This window comes from Pelodiscus sinensis, unplaced genomic scaffold (genome assembly GCF_049634645.1).
Source record: "Pelodiscus sinensis isolate JC-2024 unplaced genomic scaffold, ASM4963464v1 ctg103, whole genome shotgun sequence".
Taxonomy (NCBI): Eukaryota; Metazoa; Chordata; order Testudines; family Trionychidae; genus Pelodiscus; species Pelodiscus sinensis.
The window spans coordinates 306696-323018 of NW_027465871.1; the positions used below are offsets into that span (position 1 = coordinate 306696).

At 52.6% G+C, this 16323-nt stretch overlaps 1 long non-coding RNA gene across 1 annotated transcript; it reads left to right on the forward strand.

Annotated features, from left to right (window-relative positions):
• The first annotated feature begins 335 nt into the window (after positions 1-335).
• LOC142824167 (uncharacterized) lies at positions 336-12743 on the forward strand. The gene is made up of 4 exons (XR_012899111.1): positions 336-1021; positions 5084-5190; positions 7911-8067; positions 11895-12743. It is a non-coding gene; the product is annotated as an uncharacterized LOC142824167 (long non-coding RNA).
• Positions 12744-16323: the final 3580 nt, after the last annotated feature.

Here is a 16323-nt window from a genome sequence, read left to right on the forward strand (position 1 = left end):
ACCAATAGGATGTCCGGGGTGGGGTGTCTGGCCTGGGGGAGACACCCCAGGCCAGACACCCCACCCCCAGCCCGCTCCCCCATCTTCCCCGCGCCCCCTCCTCCCCCAGGCCAGACACCCCACCCTCAGCCCGCTCCCCCATCTTCCCCGCGCCCCCTCCTCCCCCAGGCCAGACACCCCACCCCCAGCCCCCTCCCCCATGGTGGAAGGAGGCAGGAGGGAGCTGATATGCATGAGCACTGTGTGTGGTGGCTTCATGGACCCACCTGTCAAACCCCTTGCTGCCTCTTCTAGAGGCAAGAGGGGGAGACAGGAGCTGGTGCTGGCTTCGCAGAGCTGCCTGCCTGCCTGCCTGCCTGCCCACGCTGCTGCCTGTGCCTGAGGAGTGTGCAGAGAGGGGGCGTGACAGTCAGACGGGGCCATGGCAGCGCGTTCCTGCATGGAAGCATTTGGCGCGGCGTGTGGCTTTTGCAGGGGCACGTGTTCGTGACGTATTCCAGTCAGACGGTGTCCTGGCTGCAGTGCCAGGCGGATCCTAGGGTCCCACTCCTGGAGAGCAACACCCCTCCCCTCCCCAGCCGGAGCCTGCAATGGCCCAGACAGTCTGAGAGGGCCAGAGGGAAGAGGCAGGCGGGACAGGGACTCGGGCTCAGGGCCCCACCCGTGACTGCAGCGGGAGCTGGCAGACACTGAGATGGACACGCGCCCTCTCAGGGGGGTCTCTTGTTTTGACAGTTCACACCTGGCAACCCCACTCGGTCTCCCATGATGCACTGATGTGGGCGGGGGGATTGTAACTCCTTGGCGCGTTCTGGCACGAGGCAGGAGCTGTGCGTCTCACATCCCTCGCGGGGCAACAAACAGCAGTCACGTGGGCGCTGTGAGCTCTCACAATGTAGCGTCGTGCCGGCACGTGTGGCGCGGTGGACGCCCGCGCCCCGTCCCACGGACCGGAAGTGACGTTTGCTCGGTCCACGGCCTGACAGCAACCGACTGGGAACCGTGACCGGAAGGTGTCCAGGTACGTGCTCCAATCGCGCCCCCCGGGAACAGGGCTCGGAGTCGATTGGGGGGGATTTGAGAGCAGCCTTCAACCTCCTGAAGGGAGGTTCCAAAGAGGCTGCAGAAAGGCTGTTCTCAGTGGTGACAGATGGCAGAACAAGGAGCAAAGGTCTCAAGTTGCGGTGGGAGAGGTCCAGGTTGGATATTAGGAAAAACTATTTCCCTAGGCGGGTGGGGAAACACTGGGATGGGTTCCCTAGGGAGGCAGTGGAGTCTCCATCCCTAGAGGTGTTTAAGTGTCGGCTTGACACAGCCCTGGCCGGGTTGATTTAGTTGGGATTGGTCCTGCCTAGCGCAGGGGGCTGGACTTGACCTTCTGAGGTCTCTTCCAGCTCTGTGGTTCTAGGATTCTGAGAGCGCGTCTGCACTGGCATGTGCTTTTACGCAAGAGCATCCGTGCCAGTGTGGACGCTCTCTTGCGCAATAAACTCCGATGGCCGTTTTAACCGTCGGCCTTTCTTGCGCAAGAAATTCCTGTTACCTGTCCGCACTGGCCTGTGCCGGAAGGGCTCTTGCGCAAGAGGCTTCTTCCTGAGCAGGAGCATCCTAGTTCTTGCGCCAGGAGCCCTGGTTGTACACAGGAGAAGGTCAGTTTCCTTGCGCAAGCACACACGGCCAGTGTAGACAGGCAGCAAGTTTCCGCGCAAGAGCGGCCGCTTTGGCGCGAGATGGCGCCAGTGCAGACACAGCATCAGTGTTTTCAAACCGGACGCAGCCGAGGCAGCCCCCCCCCCCAACCCGCCTCACGCTGCCCCGCTGCACTTTGTAAGGCAGCAGCAGCATCTGCCTGTCCCACACAAGCCCGCTGGGCAGTTGGGTGTGTGTGTGTGGGGGGGTATTTGGTGGGGGGAGCTGACTGCTGGGGGTAGGGAGGAGCAGAGTGGGGGGTTGGGGAGGAGCAGACTGAATGAAGGGTTTGGTGGGGGGAGCAGAGTGGGGGGGTTGGGGAGGAGCAGACTGAATGAAGAGTTTGGTGGGGGAGCAGAGTGGGGGGGTTTGGTGGTGCTGGAGTAGACTGCAGGGGGGGTTGGGGTGGAGTAGAGTGCAGGGGGGCAGAGTGGTGGGGAGAGCTGACTGCTGGGGGTAGGGAGGAGCAGAGTGGGGGGTTGGGGAGGAGCAGACTGAATGAAGAGTTTGGTGGGGGGAGCAGAGTGGGGGGGTTGGGGAGGAGCAGACTGAATGAAGAGTTTGGTGGGGGAGCAGAGTGGGGGGGTTTGGTGGTGCTGGAGTAGACTGCAGGGGGGGTTGGGGTGGAGTAGAGTGCAGGGGGGGCAGAGTGGGGGGGTTGGGGAGGAGCAGACTGAATGAAGAGTTTGGTGGGGGGAGCAGAGTGGGGGGGTTGGGGAGGAGCAGACTGAATGAAGAGTTTGGTGGGGGAGCAGAGTGGGGGGGTTTGGTGGTGCTGGAGTAGACTGCAGGGGGGGTTGGGGTGGAGTAGAGTGCAGGGGGGCAGAGTGGGGGGTTGGGAGGCAGACTACAGGGGGGTTTGGTGGGGGGCAGAGTGGGGGGTTGGGGGACAGAGTTGCGGGTTGGGGGGCAGGCTACAGGGGGGTTTTGGGGGGCTGGGGGCAGAGTGGGGGGTTGGGGGGCAGACTACAGGGGGTTTGGTGGGGGGTTGGGGGGCAAACTACAGGGGGGTTTGGGGGGGCAGAGTGGGGGGCTGGGGGGCAGAGTGGGGGGTTGGTGGCAGACTACAGGGGGGTTTGGGGGGGCAGAGTGGGGGGTTGGGGGGCAGACTACAGGGGGGTTTGGTGGGGGGGTCAGAGTGGGGGGCTGGGGGCAGACTACAGGGGGGTTTGGTGGGGGGCTGGGGGCAGACTACAGGGGGGTTTGGGGGGGCAGAGTGGGGGGTTGGGGGACAGAGTGGGGGGTTGGGGGGCAGGCTACAGGGGGTTTGGTGGGGGGCAGGCTACAGGGGGTTTGGTGGGGGGCAGAGTGGAGGGTTGGGGGCAGACTAAAGGGGGGTTTGGTGGGGGGGCAGAGTGGGGGGTTGGGGGGCAGACTACAGGAGGGTTTGGGGGGGCAGAGTGGGGGGCTGGGGGGCAGAGTGGGGGGTTGGGGGCAGACTACAGGGGGGTTTGGGGGGGCAGAGTGGGGGGTTGGGGGTCAGAGTGGGGGGCTGGGGGGCAGACTAAAGGGGGGTTTGGTGGGGGGGCAGAGTGGGGGGGTTGGCGGGTCCTGAAGCCACAGGACAAGCCGGCTGGGCAGTTTGGGGGGGGGGGGTCTCTGAGTCGGGGGGGCCGAGGGGAGCGGGAAAGTAGCCGCGGTGGCTTGTGGGAAACGTTCCGTGCCCCAATCCGCAGCTCCCATGGGCTGTTCGATTGGGCGGGAGCAGCGGAAGTGACATCACAATCCAGTTTCTGATCCAGGGGTTGGTCTCGCGCGGTGTCACGCCCAGCGTGAGCGATGCATCCTGGGAGTTGTAGTTCCCGCAGTGCGGCCTCCGGGTCGTGTCTCAGTGCGCCCCGCCCCAATCATAGCCACGCCCCTCCCGCCCAGGCCGTCATAGCCACGCCCAGCGTGTTCCAGCCTCTCCCCGCCCCGCCTGCATCGTAGGGCGCCCCCGCAGCGCTACTCAGGCCCCGCCCCTGTCTGCCCCCGCCCCGCGATCCTCAGCCCCCCCCTGCTCTGCACAGCCCCCCCCCCGCTCTGCACAGCCCCCCCCGAGCTGCATCCCCCTCCCCCACCTTCCACCCGACCTGCATCCCCCGCTCCATTCTACACCCCCACACCCAACCTGCACCTGTTCCCCCCCCCCCAGGCCATTCTACACCCCCCACCCAACCTGCACCTGTTACCCCCCCAGGCCATTCTACACCCCCCACCCAACCTGCACCTGTTTACCCCCCCAGGCCATTCTACACCCCCCACCCAACCTTCCCCTGTTACCCCCCTCAGGCCATTCTACACCCCCGACCCAACCTGCACCTGTTTACCCCCCCAGGCCATTCTACACCCCCCACCCAACCTTCCCCTGTTACCCCCTCAGGCCATTCTACACCCCCACCCAACCTGCACCTGTTACCCCCCCAGGCCATTCTACACCCCCACCCAACCTGCACCTGTTACCCCCCCAGGCCATTCTACACCCCCCACCCAACCTGCACCTGTTACCCCCCCAGGCCATTCTACACCCCCCACCCAACCTGCACCTGTTACCCCCTCAGGCCATTCTACACCCTCCACCCAACCTGCACCTGTTACCCCCCCCCAGGCCATTCTACACCCCCCACCCAACCTGCACCTGTTACCCCCCCAGGCCATTCTACACCCCCCACCCAACCTGCACCTGTTACCCCCCCAGGCCATTCTACACCCCCCCACCCAACCTGCACCTGTTACCCCCCTCCCCAGTCCTTTCAACACCCCCCTCATAACCTGCCTCTGTTATCCCCCAGGCCATTCTACACCCCCCACCCAACCTGCACCTGTTACCCCCCGCATGCCATTCTACACCCCCCCACCTCCAGTGCATGGAACACACCCCACCCGAGTTGCACTCTCCTCCCACCCCCTGTGCACTCAACACCTCAACCCAACCTGCACCCCCATTTTTCTCACTCTCCAGTCCATTCAAAACCCCTAGTCCAATGTACACCCCCATTTCCCCGCTTCCCAGTCCAACCTGCATCCCTCACACCCCCTTTCATCCCACCCCCAGTCTAACAGCACCCCCACTCCTTCTACCTTATCTGCGCTGCAGCCGATCCGGCACCTCCTTTCCCTCACTTCCCCAGTGCATTACAACACCCCCCAGCCAATCTTATCCCTCATGTGGGCCCTCCCTCGCTTCAACCATATTTTTTATCCTTCCTCTCCACAATGTCAAACCAACATGTCCCCCCAGCCCCTTTCTCCATTCATGGGGTCTATCAGTCCCCATTTTGCTCCCTGCAACACCCCCCAGCTCACCCTGACCTGTGCCCTATTCCTGCCCATCCCCCGTACGTGGGACCTCTCAGCTCCCTGTTGGCTTCCTTCCCAACCCGCACACCGTCCTCGCACACCCCTGTCTCGCCAGGTCTGCGACCTACCAGCCTCTGTGACTCAGAGACCAGGAACAGCTAAGAGGAGAGTTTGGAGAGGGAGTTCTCCAGGTAAAAGAGGAGTAACGACGGGACCCTTGTGGTAAGTGGCTGTCTGGAGTGTGTGTTTGTGTGTGTGTTGATGGGGGGGGAGTTATTTGCAGTGTGCTGAGCTTGTGTTTGTCTGTTTGTTGTTTGAAGGAGCTTCTAAAAGGTTTGAAATCTAGAAGCCTCTGTTAATTGGCTGAGCCTCAGTCAGGGGGAGGGGCTACCAGAGCTATATAAGCCTGTGACTCAGCGACCAGGACAGCTAACAGGAGAGTTTGGAGAGGGAGGTTAGAGGGCACTAGTGACTTCTGGCCTTCTTTAAAACATAACTCTTAGAATAATCTCTATTCCAGAGGTTTAAAAAGAATCCCAGTTTATACTTAAACTTATTCATTAGAAAAATGGAGACAGAAGCCCAGCAGCAGAGTGGGGCTATCCTGTTTATTGTGTCTAGTGTAACATGTATGATTACCTGCCCTGTGGGTGGGTGGTGTATGTGTGCACCCGTTGCAAGGAGCTCCTGCCCCTCAGAGACCGAGTTCGGGCTTTGGAGGCCAGAGTGGCTGAACTGGAGGAGCTCAGAGAGTCAGAGAGCTATGTTGATGAGACTTTCCGGGACACTGTAGTACTGTCCCACCTCCAGTCTGAGAGCCCCAGTGCTCTTAAGGAGGATGAAAGTCTCAAGGGAAAAGAGCATTCAATGGGAGCAGAGGGAAACCATCCCGTAGTTGGGACCCTCCTCCCAGAGGATGTTGCGGTATCCTCTCGCACTGAGGATATCTCTGATGGGGAGGGAATGCCAGTTAGGAAGAGGGCAGGTGTTAGTAGTGGGTGATTCGATCGTTAGAAACATAGATAGTTGGGTTTGTGATGACCGGGAGAACCGTATGGTCACTTGCCTGCCTTGTGCGAAGGTTGCGGATCTCAAAGATTTTGAGGAACAGCTAGCCAAAAACTCAAAAAACATTTTGTTATTTCTTTTTAAGTACATTAGAAGCAGGAAGCCTGCTACAAAACCTGTGAGTCCCCTAGATGATCGAGCTATAAAAGGAGCAATCAAGGAAGATAAATTCATTGCGGAGAAACTAAATGATTTCTTTGCTTCAGTCTTCACGGCTGAGGACGTTGGGGAGATTCCTGAATCTGCACCGTCCTTTGTGGGGATGAATCTGAGGAACTGTCCCGGATTGAAGTGTCATTAGAGGAGGTTTTGGAACAAATAGAAAAACTTAATGTTAACAAATCTCCAGGACCGGATGGCATTCATCCAAGAGTTCTAAAAGAACTCAAATGGGAAATTCCTGGGCTATCATCTGTGGTTTGTAACCTATCCTTTAAATCGGCTTCCGTACCTAACGACTGGAAGGTAGCCAACGTGACACCAATATTTTAAAAGGGCTCTCGAGGCGATCCTGGCAATTACAGAGCGGTAAGTCTAACTTCAGTACCAGGCAAATTAGTTGAAACAATAGTAAAGAATAAAATTGTGAGGCATGTAGAAGAACATAATTTGTTGGACAAAAGTCAACATGGTTTCTGTAAAGGGAAATCATGTCTGCATGTTTGTTAACCCCTTCAGAGAACTCTAATAGATAAGACAAAGGGGATCCAGTAGATATAGTATACTTAGATTTTCAGAAAGCCTTTGACAAGGTCCCTCACCAAAGGCTCTTGTGTAAATTCCTTAGCCACGGATAAGAGGGAAGGTCCTTTCTTGGATTCGAGAACTGGTTAAAAGATAGGAAACAAAGGGTAGGAATAAATGGTAAATTTTCAGAATGGAGACGGGTAACTAGTGATGTCCCCCAAGGGTCAGTCCTGGGACCAATCCTTTTCAACTTATTCATAAATGATCTGGAGAAAGGGTAAGCAGTGAGGTGGTAAAGTTTGCGGATGATACCAAACTGTTTAGGATAGTCAAGACAGAAGCAGACTGTGAGGGACTCCAAAAAGATCTCACCAAACGGAGTGATTGGGCAACAAAATGGCAAAATGAAATGTAATATGGATAAGTGTAAAGTAATGCACATCGGGAAAAATAACCCCAGCTATACGTACAGTATGACGGGGGCTAATTTGGCTATGACAAATCAGGAAAGAGATCTTGGAGTTATCGTGGACAGTTCTCTGAAAACTTCCACACAGTGTGCAGCGGCGGTTAAAAAGGCAAATAGGATGCTAGGAATTATTAGGAAAGGGATAGAAAATAAGACCCAGAATATCTTACTGCCCCTGTATAAAACTATGGTACGCCCACATCTTGAATACTGTTGAGAAAGTAGAAAGGATTATACTGTAAGAGAAAGATGAATTATGCTGTAATAATTGAATAAGTGAAAGGAATACTGTTGGTCTCTGAACAGGAAGGAGAAAAGTATGTTAATGTTGTTTGTAGGTATGCAGATCAGAGTGCTAGCCAGAGTTAATAGGAAAAGGAACATTAGGTGTTAGGGAGAAAGCAATTGAGATGGACGGGAGATATGGACTGTGTGCTTGATGTGGAAATGAAGATACTTGACTAGCCTCACACTAATTATGTGACGTTTTGCCCCTCTTTTAATCCTGTTAATTTTGGCTTTCTTTTGACTGTATAAATCAAGGGGTTTGAACCTTGAATGGCACTCACATTTTCTGAGTGCATTTAGCAGAGCAGCTTTGCTAATAAAGAGAGCGGTCTGACAAATCTGAGTCCTTTCTGACTTTGACAATTTGGAGGTCCCCACCGAGATGGCAACCGTCTTCGCTGGAACTGTGTGATCCCTGACTGTCTTGCAGGATGACCGTGGTAGCCGGCACCTGGGCATTTGGCCGGAGCGGTTCTCTGCCAGAATGGAAAGGTGCACAACCACAGCGAAGTCTACGCCATCGAACCTGTTGGTTCCCGCTCTGTTCTGGTAGGGATCCCGGGATCTAACATCAGGACTCTGATCAGGTAATTATTTCTATGTTTTGTCCGGACTGAGGACTGTCTTGTCTCTGTGTCTATCCGTCTTCCCTGTGGTGTGAGTGAGTCTGGGAGCCATCCCTGTCCGGGGACTGGCTGACCAAGGGGCTCCTGTCCCCGCAGTCTGTGTGACTGGAATCTGCACAATTGCAGCCGCACCGCACCTTGGATAAAATCCTTGGAGTGAACGCAAGGGCGATTGAGGCAGTAGCCTGTGGGCTTCTTTTGTGTGTTGCACTGGGCACCGCTCTGACGAACCCGAATTTTCTCCTTGTGTGATTGGTGTATGAAGTCCTCCTGTATGGGTAAGCAGACGTCTAAGCAGGGATAGTTCCCTAAAGCGACCCCGGCTCAGTTTATATATTTTAGAAAGGGTCCAGACCCCTGTACATTTCTGGAAAAATGATCTAGATTGACTCTGGGGATCCCAAAACTCAGTGGCCACTGTTAGGATCTTGGAACAAAGACCAAGTGGACGTCTTAAAAGACAAACTTGGCCTTCCCAAAACTGAATTGGCTAGAGGAGAGGTAGATTGCTTCATGCAGTGGTGGGACGAGGCAAATCTTAGATGGACTGAATCGAAGCTCGCCTTCCTTAAAAATTCTAATTATAAGTAAAAAAGCTTTATTGGAAACCTCCTCTCCCACCACCAGACCGAGCGCTTCCCTTTACCCCGTCCTCCGAGAAGACTCAGACCGGTCCCACTTGGAGCTATAAACCCTGGACCCACACGGGCGCTCCACTCAATTGTAAAAGGTTTTCCAAAGCCCCAGGAAAACCCTACCAAATTTGCAGAGGAATTTTTGCTAGTGCGCAATGCCTATGAATCCTCTGAAGCAGACCTCCTGCAACTGTGTAAGCTACTTATAACCCCTAGCGAGCAAGAAAAAAAAAATGGCTCCTGATAGCAAATTGGCCCACCACTGAGCATCCTTCTAATTGACCAGACACTGGTCCTGACGCTGCCTACTGGAACAAATGTAAGAATCAAGCTAAGTGCCTGCATGAGGCCGTTCCCCAAGTATGGACTCCAAAAACCAACTGGACGGCCATACATTGCTGTAAACAGCAACAGAGAGAGAACCCAGGGAACTATCACACCCGACTGACTGACTGATGGGGTTTTTTTTTTTCTGCAACATTCTGGTATACAGCGACCGGGTGGACAGGGTGCCCTGGCGCATGCGTTTGTTAATGGCCTCCTACCTGCTATTGGCAGTATGTTAAAGCCAATAAGTGTTGGATGGGAGGCCAAGACCATGGACAAATTGCAAGCAGTGGCAGAGCATTGCCACAGCACTCTAAAAGGGAAAAGAGGAGCAGTCCTCACAAAAGCTAATGGCTCTGCAAATACAGCATTATTCAGGGCAGGGCAGACAGTACCTGGAACGGGGAGGGTACCAAGAACAGGGATGAGGTCGGAGAAGGGGTCATGGGACTGGGTTTTTGGGATTTAGAGGTTTCAGCTCCGGTCATATTCACCCTGCGGGAACAAGACATTATTGTCCCGTGTTCCAGTGCTGTAACACCCCTATCCTCCCAGTTCGAAAGGCTGATGGGAAATCATGGCTGTTTGTTCAGGATCTTCAAGCCATTAACTGCATTGTTGTACCCACCTTTCCTGTAGTCCCTAACCCAGCAACTATTCTGGCTTCTATCCCGCCAGATGCAACTCCTTTTACTGTTGTTGATCTGTGTTCTGCTTTCTTTTCTGTCCCGGTTCACCCTAAGTCCCAGTATCTTTTTGCCTTTTTCTTACAAGGGGCAGCAGTACACATGGACCATGCTTCCCTAGGGGTACACAGAAAGCCCGTCTTACTTTTCCCAAGCATTAGCCAGAGACCTCGTTGACCTGGTCTTCCCCTCTGGGTCCACATTGGTCCAATATGTAAATGATCTACTCCTCTGTTCCCCTTCATTATCGGCCTCAGAAACCGGCTCTCTAGTGCTTCTCACTGCCCCCACCTTAGGGTTACCTAACTACTCTAAGCCTTTTACTCTTTTCTGCCACGAGCAATCTGGTTGTGCACTTGGGGCTCTTACTCAGGAGCATGGTGACAAAAATCATCCAGTGGCCTATTTCTCTGCCACCTTGGACCCTGTTGCCCAGGGTTTACCCCCCCTGCCTGCGTGCTGTGGCTGCCGCGGCACGCCTAGTCGAAATGGCTGAGTCCCTTGTCCTCTGCTCTCCTCTTTCTCTCATGGTCCCCCGCTCTATAGAAACTCTCCTGCTACAACGTAATACAGCTCACCTTTCCTCCGCCCGCCTCACTAGGTACGAACTTTTCCATGCTTTCGGCTTCGCATATCACCATAAAGCGCTGTTCTCAGTTGAACCCTGCCACTCTCCTTCCTCTGTCTGATGACGGTGAACCCCACGACTGCCTTGCAGCTGTCTCTGCTGTCACCGTCCCACGCCCCGACCTTTCTGATGTCCCCCCTCTCTAACTCCGACCTTGTGTTAGTCACTGACGGTTCCTGCTTTAGAGATAGCCAAGGTCGTCTCCTTGCAGGATATGCTGCGGTATCGCTCTCTGAAAACCCTAGAAGCTGCGCCGTTACCTTCTGTGACAGCGCAAGTCGCTGAACTAGTTGCCCTAACCCGCGCTTGCTTTCTGGCTGACGGGCACTCCGCCACCATTTATACTGATTCTCGTTACGCTTTTGGGGTTGTACATGACTTTGGCACCCTCTGGCAAGCTCGGGGTTTCCTTACCTCTGCTGGTGCCCCTATCAAGAATGGCCCCTACATTGCTGCTCTCCTGTATGCAGTTTTACTCCCATCTGCATTAGCTATTGTTAAGTGCCCTGGCCACTCCACAGCAGATGCTGATGTTGCTAAGGGTAATGCTGCCATAGAACCTTCCCCCGGTGCGTTTCTCGGTTCCCTTTCTGTTTCTGTACCACCGCCGTCCCTTTCTGACCTCACCCTGCTCCAAGACTCTGCCCCAGGAGCAGAAAAAGACTCCTGGGTCGCCCCGGGTTGCTCTCTATACCCCGATTCCCGTCGGTGCTCGCCTACTGGTACCTTTGTGGCCCCCTTTTCACTCTACCCCTCTCTGGCCGCCCTGCTTCACGATGTTTCACATGTCGGAAAGGAGGGGATGGTCTCTGCTGTAACTAAGGCAGGATGGTGAGCCCCACATTTCAGCTGTTTTGCAGCCAGCCACTGTACCGCCTGTACCACTTGCCAAAGCTACAATGTTGGCAAACCTGTAAAGGTAGCTCAAGGGTTCTGGGGCCTGCCCCAAGCACCGTTCTTGCATTGGCAGCTTGATTTTGTACAAATGCCTAAGTGTCAACGATATGAATTTATTTTGGTTATGGTATGCTTATTTTCGGGTTGGATTGAAGCCTTTCCTTGTCGCAAAGCTGATTCACTGTCTGTTGCCAAATGTTTGTTAAATCATATTATGCCTGCAAAAGGAATTCCTGCCACTCTGTCCAGTGACCGGGGTACACATTTTACTGGACAACTTGTTCAGCACCTGGATCGTGTGTTACATGTCACACACCTGCTGCACTGTCCCTACCACCCACAGAGCGCAGGTGCAGTTGAAAAATGAAATGGTGTGATTAAAAAAATAAGCTTGCAAAAAATTTTGTGACTCTACAGGGTTAAGCTGGCCAGCAGCCTTACCGTTGGCTCTTATGGAAATTCAATCCACCCCATCCCAAAGACTTACATTAAGTCCTTTTGAAATTGAGAACAATGGCTACCATTACTCCAGTCTCAGACGTGAACTTGACTTGCAGTATACTCCTTCAGTACTGCAAGGGACTAATGCAAGCTGTAAGTCACTTCCATTCACAGGTTCGAGCTGCCTGGCCGACGGAACCCACCTCTGATGCCTGTCACGCTCTCGAGACAGATGATTGGGTCTACGTACGACACCACCATCAAACACGCCTTGGAACCCCGGTGGAAGGGCCCGCATCAGGTGCTGCTCAGTACCCAGATGGCTGTTAAGCTATCCGGCATCCCAGCATGGATACAGGCTTGGCAGTGTAAGAAGGCTCCACCCCCTGCGGACCAATCATCGCCTCAGGACCACGCAGAGTCAATTTTTACTCCAGAAGAAGACGTAGAGGAATAGCCTGCAATACCTTACAACCTACGTTCGCGTAAGGGTTGCCGGAAGCAGATGAGGACCAAAAGGAAGGCCCAGGAAGAAGCAGTAGTGAGCCTAGCGCCTGCTGCCTGGTGGACATAAAACCGTGACTGCGGTTCCCTCAGCTGAGGTTGCCAGAACCAAAAGGGTCTTGCCTCCAACATGTGCCTCTGGTGGGGCCTGTTCCTCCGCCACTGGTGTCTTAAGGTCTGGGGAATCCACAATGACAATTCTTTTATCCACCAGCAAGTATGGATCGCTCAGACCCTTAATATCTCTAATTGCTGGGTCTGCAGCCACATCCCAGCCCACTCGCAAGCTGGTTCCTGTCTTGGCAATCCCACTTAATTCCCCAGGCCTCACCGGAGGACCTCATCCGTTTAACAAGACATGGAACAGTAATGACACTTGGGAAGTAGTGGGAATCAATGTATCTAAATGGATAAGTGTGGAGGAGGGAAAAGGTCACTGGTGTTGGGTGTGGAATGGGACGGGGCTGAATCTGGGGAGGAGCAGTTGTCTAAGATCGGAGAATGAAATCACTCTCATGCTCCCCCTACAGCCAGCCTAGTGAGAACAGTACAATCTTTCAATTGCCATGCAAATAACACCACTCCCCGTAAGGAGAATCACCGTGTGAGAATCACTGCGGGACAAAAGCCAGTTAACTGGTCGGGTATCTGTTATCCGGCCCTACTCTTCCCACAATTCTGAGCGTTAGAGTCCTTCCCACGAGAACGCCTCCGTCATTTTAGGTGAAAAAGAAGGGACTTGTAAGATGCCCAACGGTATGTGAATCACATAAGCCCCTTAGCTTGGGAAGAGACTATTGGTGGTTCCTTTATCCCATTTGGGGGAGTAATACATCATGCAAAAAGACTTCTGAGCTTACAAGCAGTAGTTGAAATGATGGCAAATGAAACTGGAGACAGTTTAAGGGCCCTGGCCAAAGAAACAGGAGCGATCCGACAGGTGGCCCCTGTGGGGAAAATCCAATAACTCCAATTGTGTCTAAGGGGGGACTGTGCAGAAATCATAACTCTCTAAAAGAAACTGCTGGAAGGGTTAAAAAGTTTTCCAGGCCTCTCTCCCTGTAACAGAGAGAAATCAAATTAGCTCTAATCAAAGACCCTTACAAATGACTCTCTTCAAATTCATGGAGACTCCTAGTCTGTCACAATTTGTCATGTAAACCCTTATCTTTGTCACGGTTTGCCTTGTAGACTCCTCCACTCAAGTTCTCATGTGGCTTTGTGTACTGTAAAACTTACTTCTAGCACTCCTGGGGGGAACAGAAGTCTCAGAGTGCTTCTGCTGAGACTTTGAGATGTTAAAGAAGAACAATCCACAACTGAACTGTCTAAGCATTCTGTATATAGGATACCTGAATCTGTCTGTCAGGGCTGCTGCTTCACTCTTGGAAGTGACAGCCTGCATGCATGCATCATAAAGTTTTCCCTTCTAGGTTTCTCTCCTGCCTCACTGATTTGACCTCCGGCCTCGGAACCTTCTGGGGGCTCTGTACCCCAGGGGAGCGAGATTTCCCCCTTCACCCCCAAAACCGTCAGGCATTGGCTATAGTTCTGGCAGCAAAAGGAGGGACCTGAGCTCTCATTGGCAAAGAATGTTGTGTGTGTATATATACCTGACAACACCAATGATGTAATAGATCGCGCTAGCCCCTTGGAACAGATTGCGTACCTTCCCCACGAAGAGCCAAGTAAGTTCCCTGTGGAAATGGCTAAGTAACTTGTCCAATTTCTCTGGGGTAGGAAACTGGTTGTTTCAGGGAGCCCTGACTATCCTATTTGGGATCTTAATGATTTTTGTATGTTTTCAGTTAATCTCCTGTTGTATCCAAAACTGTGCAAGACATGTCACACAGCTAGCCACCCCTCACCAGAGTGCTAATCTGATGATTTTAAATATCACTGATGAACAGGGAGACAAAGAACGGTTAATGTACGGAACCCAGTAATTGTTGGTCATAGGCATGGCTTGACCAAAAGGAGGGATTGTGAAGGTAGAAAGAATTATACTGTAAGAGAGAGATGAATTATGCTGTAATAATTGAATAAGTGAAAGCAATACTGTTGCTCTCTGAACAGGAAGAAGAAAAGTATGTTAATGTTGTTTCTAGGTATGCAGATCAGAGTGCTAGCCAGAGTTAATAGGAAAAGAACATTAGGTGTTAGGGAGAAAGCAATTGAGATAACCAAGGAGACATGGACAGGGGATTGCTGTGTGCTTGATGTGGAAATGAAGATACTTGACTAGCCTCACACTAATTATGTGAAGTTTTGCCCCTCTTTTAATCCTGTTAATTTTGACTGTATAAATCAAGGGGTTTGAACCTTGTATGGCACTCACATTTTCTGAGTGCATTTAGCAGAGCAGCTTTGCTAATAAACAGAGCGGTCTGGCGAATCTGAGAGTCCTGTCTGACTTTGACACTGCGTACAGATGTGGTCTCCTCACCTCAAAAAAGATATTTTGGCCTTGGAAAGGGTTCAGAAAAGGGCAACTAAAATGATTAGGGGTTTGGAACGGGTCCCATATGAGGAGAGGTTAAAGCGACTGGGACTTTTCAGTTTAGAAAAGAGGAGACCGAGGGGGGATATGATAGAGGTCTATAAAATCATGAGTGGTGTGGAGAGGGCAGATAAAGAAAAGTTATTTATTAGTTCCCATAACAGAAGAACTAGAGGACACCAAATGAAATTAACGGGTAGCAGGTTTAAAACTAATAAAGTGTTTCACGCAGCGCGTAGTCAACCTGTGGAACTCCTTGCCAGAGGAGGCTGTGAAGGCTGGGACTATAACAGAGTTTAAAGAGAAGCTAGATAATTTCATGGAGGTCAGGTCCATAAAAGGCTATTAGCCACAGGATAGAAATGGTGTCCCTGGCCTCTGTTCATCAGAGGCTGGAGAAGGATGGCAGGAGACAAATCGCTTGATCATTGTCTTCGGTCCACCCTCTCCAGGGCACCTGGTGCTATGTTCTTATGTAGATGGTATCATGAGTCCACGAAAGCTCATGATCCTAGCTACATTGTTTGTTAGTCTATAAAGTGCTACCAGACCATTTGCTGTTGTTGTTTTTCTTTTATTTCCAGCTGCTATGAACTAGCATCCCGTGGCTACCTGTCACCCCTTCAGTCATGACAGCATTTTAGTGTTTAAGACGGTATTATCTAGGGTTATTTTTAGTTACTACTTATGCTTAAGGCCTTTTCCGCCTTGTGTCTTTATTTGGCTCGAGTACTGTCTTACAGGCTCATTGCATTATTGCCTTCGATATAAATTAAGCATCACCTAGCAAATAGTTAGTCCTGCAGGCACCAGTGCTAAGGGGGACTGGAAGTTCTTACTGTAGTCTCTAATCCAGCGTTTCTCAAACTGGGTCGCAAGCCCCAGGGGGGTCGTGAGCAATTTGGGGGGGGGGGGGTTGCAGCTGGATTGGGTTTTTCACTTGTGACCCCTCTCCCCTGGGCTGTGAAGAGCGGCAGGGCGGCGGAAGGCAGCTGCCAGCAAGCCGCACAGCGTGGCCGGGGCCATGGGACTTCAGGAGTGTGGCTCAGCTGCAGGAGGCAGCAAGGCAGCGGGAGAGTGGATGCGGAGCAGAAAAGAGGCACAGAGGAGAAAGAGATGAGGGAAAGGAGCCTGCAGGGGGGAGGGCGTTAAGGACTGCACGTGCCATGAAGGAACCCCAGGAGGGCAAGGAGTCTGGTGAGAAGGGGGGGAGGAAGCGACCCAGGGCAGTGAGGGTGGGTGGCCACACAAATTGGTTTAGCATTTTAGGGGGTGGTGGTATCACCAATGTTGAGAACCCCTGCTGTAATCCATGTTCCAGCAATCACTTACATGAGTTTAACATCACGTTTTTATGTATGTTTTACCCTAGAAATACTCAAGCCTTTTACTTTGGAAATAAATCTAAATGCCTGGTGTTCTGTTCATATTCTTTTGCACGGGTGTTGCAGTTTATTCATATTTAAGAGCTTCTGTTTTAATTTATTGCTCACCATTTTAGAGTTAGATGTTATCACTGACTTTTTAGCTGTTCTCTTCCCAGCACTTATCAGCTCAGCGGTATTGCTCGCTGCTGGCGGGTTAGGGGCTAAGCTCACC